At 34.0% G+C, this 5,954-nt stretch overlaps 1 long non-coding RNA gene across 9 annotated transcripts; it reads right to left on the bottom strand.

Annotated features, from left to right (window-relative positions):
* Positions 1-1,538: 1,538 nt before the first annotated feature.
* On the bottom strand, positions 1,539-5,651 carry LOC109205899. 9 transcript variants are annotated; one of them, XR_002064753.1, is made up of 6 exons: positions 5,403-5,649; positions 3,438-3,560; positions 2,639-2,738; positions 2,456-2,532; positions 1,841-1,978; positions 1,539-1,744 (listed from the first exon to the last, which is right to left on the bottom strand). It is a non-coding gene; the product is annotated as an uncharacterized LOC109205899 (long non-coding RNA). The 9 variants fall into 9 exon arrangements; XR_002064752.1 differs by having other exon boundaries at positions 2,466-2,532; XR_002064756.1 differs by having other exon boundaries at positions 1,841-1,952; positions 2,466-2,532; positions 5,403-5,648.
* Positions 5,652-5,954: the final 303 nt, after the last annotated feature.

Below are 5,954 nucleotides of genomic sequence, written 5' to 3'. Positions count from 1 at the left end.
TTATTTTCCCGCTCCCATTTCTTCCCTTTTTTTTTCTACATGTACATCCATTTCCCCTATTTCCCTCTTGTATAAATCCATATGCAACTCTTGTCTAGTTTGACTACAACGTGTGTTTCCCCTTATTTCCTAATCTGTTCATTCGTTCCAATTTTTTTTAATACCATGCCTTTCCCCAATCCTTATCCCTTTATTTGTTTTGTTCTCTCATTACGCGAACTAACTTCTTCCTTGTTTCCCTTTCTTTTATGTCTTTACGTTCCATTCAATAATGCATTTACTGCTTCCAATGTGAAAATACTTGACAATGTATTATTTTGTCTTTGCATAAAGCATGCTCAGCATCATATTTCACTCGTGCATATTAATACCTTAGCGGCACTTGATGAGTGTCCGCACTCTTCCTAAAATCAACCTTTAAATTTGGAAAGGCTTATTTGCGGTAAAACTAGTCGATCGGTGGTGCAATCGACGGTTCCATGCCTTTCCCTATCAAGTTGTCCGCTTGAGGGTACCAGTCTAGACTCTTCTAGAAACCCCATTATAAAATCAGTTATGCATGCATCATGTCTAAACCTAGTATGAGTTAGAACGCTGTCCGCGCAATAACTCACTAAGACAAACCTTGTCCAAAGTCCACCGGGATTTTCATAATCCCAAGGGACGTAATCACGATCTGTGCATCATTTGGAGAAAAAACATGCCAATATGTTGATCATTAGCGTGAAATTAGCTGAATCTGGAAGGGGCAAGGGCTAGCTTTATCTATTTTGCAGAAATGAGGCACGAGGTCCCCAGGTTCGGCATGGTTTGGAATATCCCGTCTTTGTTACTGGATTGGTGGGAAAATCTCTCATCAAGTAACAAAGCATAGAGAAGGTCCTTCTGGGACCAAATAGATTAGAAAGTAGGTTTTACTTGCTTTCTCGACTCGTTTTAGGCTTTGGTTGTAATAAGGCGCATGCCATTAGTAACTTTTTATTATTATTGTCGTTTTATTGGAGATTCGGTTTATCTTCCATATTTATGAAATGACGCAGTTATTGGCATCAGTTTTCCTCCAAATCTATATGTCGCTTAGCCTTACCTCACAACTGGAAAATAAGGCTACTGCAACGGCTCAAAACCGTTGCAATAGGTAGCCAAACCGTTGCGACAGACATACGGCAACAGTTTTGCAGCCGTTACATCTGGTCGCGTGCCAATAGGTCTATAGCAACGGTTCCATGCAACGGTTGTAGGACCGTTGCAATAAGCCTATCTATTGCAACGGTTTCGAAACCGACGCCATTTGTCTACCTTTTGCAACGGTTATCGAGTCAAACAACGGTTCGAAAACGTTGCGGTATCATTTTGTGCAATGATTGTTGAGGCTATTTGCAACGGTTTTTGAAGCTATGGCAACTGTATTAAGAGCAACTGCAACTGCTCGTTGGAGCTATTGCAACGGTTGTTAGGAGCTATTGCAACGGTTATTAGGAGCTATTGCAACGGTTATTTACCTATATAATAAAATATAAATTGCAAAAAGAAACTACTCAACAATAAAATCATGATCCAAAATATCGAACTAGTATTATCTATTTATAAAAGCAAATACACAATATTTTTTGACAATTTAAGAGTTATCATACATAATTTCTAAAATAAAAGATCCGTAGACCATCTAAAAGTTTGACAACGATCAACCAACTCTTAAGTAGATCTTCACTGCTTTCAGCTATCCTTTGTTAATTTGTTTCACCTACAAAACCATCAAAAATAACTCATTTGATTTGGTTACATGGAATTAATTATAAATAAAAGATAAAAGATAAATGAAGCTAATTAAATACTCAACCAAGCAATATTTCTTCTGGGTAGTAAAAGAATTCATTATGCAACTATGCTTAAGGAATTCTTTAACGGTTACTTGGAATGATTGCCAGACAACCAAAGCATAAGTCATTCACCTGTAATAGTTCAAAGGCTTTTTCACCTGATAAAGTAATAACAAGAAGCTTCATTTTTCAATGCAATTTATTGTTCACTCCAAAACTTAATGGTCTAAATGTTGAACTACTAACAATCCAAAACTAAAACTTAGACAAACACAAAGTTGAGTGCCTAATCAGAAGGTAGAAAAAAGAACAAGCATAAAACTAGAAACTAGAAACTACAGTTCTGATATCAAGAAGTGTTCTCTGCAGGAGGAACTACCAAAACTGTTAAAGCCCAAAATTTAGAATACCATTTTTACTTGTTGCGAACGACCTGAAAGAGATGCTTGGTGCCACTTACTTAAACTTGTTAATCTAGATCAAGCATAAGTTGATAGTATAGGAGTAAATTTCAACATAATATACTTGAACTAGTACATGTTATCTTTACACAAAATAGACTTAAAACATATTCATGCAAAGTTGGACTTTGGCAGTAGATTTAAAAGTTAAACCAAAAAGCAGAAGTCATTCACCTAGAAATACCTTGGCTTGTGCATCTGTCAATTTGGCTGCTCCAACAAGTAATTATGCAAAGGGCAGTGCAAGCACTCTGCATAAATACAAAAGAGATAATTGTGTGTAAAGATCCTTATCTTATTTCTCATAAAACATCTGTAACGGTGAAGCCAAAGGTAGTAAAGATGTCACAAATATACCTCTGAGGAAATATTAGCACAAAAATTTCGGTAATACTATCTGCAAACCATGACCCAAAGATCATATTTAAAATCTTGGATTCTAACTATAGCAAATCACCTGAAACATAAAGAGTATAATAAAAATAGGCTAAATACCATGCTTATTTCCTTGGAGAAACATTAAGATATTGCTACTAGCTCCTTTAAACTGTGAAAGAGACATCTCCAAGTCTCAAAATTTTCAATAATCTATCATAGGTTGATCAGTAAAATTGGAGCTACTGATTCGACAAACTAGATAACAAATTTTGAGTATTAAAATATCAATAACGACCCTATAAACTTGATCCCATCTAACAAAGAATGTCATAGCTGTCATGGAGAGTGAAAGTAATAAAGCAATATCACTTTACCTCCTTCACAATTCAGATCTTCTACTAACTTTAACAACAACTGGAAATAAAAATGTTTTAAAGTATATTAGCAAATGTAGAACGTATACATAGTAAGGAGCTCATGCTACATGCTTAAGTCAAAGAATGATTCATTTGACAAAATATAAGTTTGCAAAATAGATTGCCACTGCCACGATATATAAAGAAAAATGACTAACAAATACATATCACTTACATCTTAAACTGATAATTCCAATTAGGCGAAAGCCAAAAAGACTAAAAAGAATATCTATCTAAGAATAAGGCAGGATAACATGATTAATACTTAAATATTTCTCAAGATCCTCAAAGCAACAACTTAGTAGTGATAAATAACAATTACTTCCATAATAACATCAGATAAGGGAATGAGGCATAAGCACCCGAGATAGTTGAAATGGATGTGAACAAGGGACTAGCCCTGAGTAAAGTTATTGTCGTGCTAGGCAATATTTGTTGTGATAACTTCAGGTCCATTTAAAGACTGCCAAAGCATTGCCATAATTCTGCATACAGCAAGAAACAACATTTTCCATTTTCAACCAATTAATCTCCCTTCATAGGAAATAAGTAAGAGAAATGTGAACAAAAGCAAAACAGACCTTTATTCAGAAAAGAGACTAATAGTAGTGATTACAAATGCTTAAGAACTTACAAAAAAAGCTATTAAATATTTGTCGTACATAAATAACAAACTCATCTGAGTAAGTTTCAATGTGTTCAAAGTAATATTCACTTTGTAAGGAAGGCCCTACCATGGTCAATATTAAAAGACATATAAAAAGCCCTTTCAGTTAACCATTTACCAAACTTCGAAGGTCATCAATGGAATGAGTACTCCATTAAAAACAAACAATAACAAATATTACTCGGATCTCTATTTATCATAGTAAGAATTCTAAAGTTCGGATGGATTATATGATCAGCAAGAGCTATGCCTTTTATAACTGCATTTTCTGTACTTGAGCTATGTAGCCAATCACCAATCACCATATATACCAGCTCTTCCATGAGGATCAAACTAATGTGAGCTAGCCATCCAATTTGATGGCTCGCTGTCCAGACTTAATTAATTTGCCAAACCTACTTATATCTATTTCAATGGTAACATATGATCTACAAAGCCTAATATGAACTTGCTCCACCAAAAAGGATTTTTATTAAACTACTAAGACGTTCCAAGTTATTCTCAAAGTGAGAATGGAAGGGAAGGTGATAGAAGTTAATAATTTAATATATTCATTAATACTTTTTATGTATTATTGGAATCCATAATTAGATTTCAGATGAAATATTATAACTACTATATTTTTTTGGGGTATCTAAAATAAGACTCTATAAGTGATAGACTAATCAAACTCATTAAATCTTCACAACCTATAAACATTCTATAAGCAAATACACAAAGACACTTCACTGTAATGCGTATGCATATAAGAGGTCTAACCAACAAATCACTTTCGCAATTGTAAAAGTTAATATGAACAAGTAGATCCCAATTTAAACTACACAAATTAGCCGCCTGCTCATTTTTCCCACAAGTAGGAACATAAAGAATATAACAGCAAGCTAGTTAGGAAACCAGAAGCATCCGAATGCACCAAGAATTATACTTTCTTGCAGCAAAATGATATTGATTAAAATAATTCCCTCAAAGATATACAAGAATAAATAGAAAGTTACATCTACTCAAACCTACATCTCAAAGAGAAAAGAAAAATACCTTTCACAATCAGAATACAAGTTCTAGTCCAATAAAAAATAGCAAATACTTCTCTACATCCCAATTTTCAACTCCAACTAAACATATTGTAAATAAGATTTGATTGATATATACTAGTTTTTACTTGGCACTCCCACAAGGACAAAATTACTGGAGAAACTTACATCTAAAACAAAGTGAATACCTTTCACAACATTAATACAAGTTCTAGTCTAATAAAACTAAAGCAGATACTTAATAACTCATACAACCCAACTTAAGCTCACACAACATGAGATCAAACATCAGTTTCTAAAGCAATTCATTTCAGGGAAAATAATTTTTTCATAGATACCAAAAAAGCAAGTTTAGACCCACACTACCCAACTTAATAGTTCATGCAACAGGAAATCTAATATCAATTTCTAGAGAAATTTTATCTAGATTATACAATTTCACCATAAATTACCAAAAGAAACAAATTTAGACCCGCACTAAAAATACCGTAATAAAAAACCTAACAATTTAGGTTCGAATCATCAATAGAAAGCAAGATATACCCTACCCACACCCAAAAGATTAAAGAAAAAAGAATTGATTAAAGAAGGAACGGAACCCCCAAAATATCCAGAAAAGAAAAACATACAGCTTGTTTAGCAAGCGATTTTCCACAGAATGCGTTTTGGGACAATAATTTCTACTGTTGAAGTCGCTAGGGAACAGCAATTTAGCGTATTAGGGTTATGGACAAGTGAGAAAATGGAGTAGGTTTGATAGGAAAATGGGGTTATTAGCTCGTCTGATAAGGTGGGTTATGGAAAATTGGAAATAAATTTGGGTTTCACGGGGAAAAAGGTTTGGTCATGTGGTAGTGTCTTTAGATCTTTTCTAAGAAAAAAAGTAAAATGAATATTAATTTTTTTTTGTGGGTTTAACAAAATAAAGGGAGGAAATAATTACCGTTCCAATTGATATATTTTTCCAAATACCGTGCCAATATATAACAATGTTGCAACGGTTAGGAAAACTGTTGCTATAAGAACTTCTAAGGCAACGGTTCCAGTACAATGGTAATGGTTTTATTACTACAGTGTATCGGTAGCATCAAGACCCTTTGGCAACGAGTGAAACCGTTGATGTACATCATTATAGCAACGGTTGTATAACTGTTGCATAAAGAATCGTTGCCATAGGTCCA

The sequence above is a fragment of the Nicotiana attenuata genome, unplaced genomic scaffold, assembly GCF_001879085.1.
Source record: "Nicotiana attenuata strain UT unplaced genomic scaffold, NIATTr2, whole genome shotgun sequence".
Lineage (NCBI taxonomy): Eukaryota > Viridiplantae > Streptophyta > Magnoliopsida > Solanales > Solanaceae > Nicotiana > Nicotiana attenuata.
This window is presented reverse-complemented; position numbering and strand designations above follow the sequence as displayed.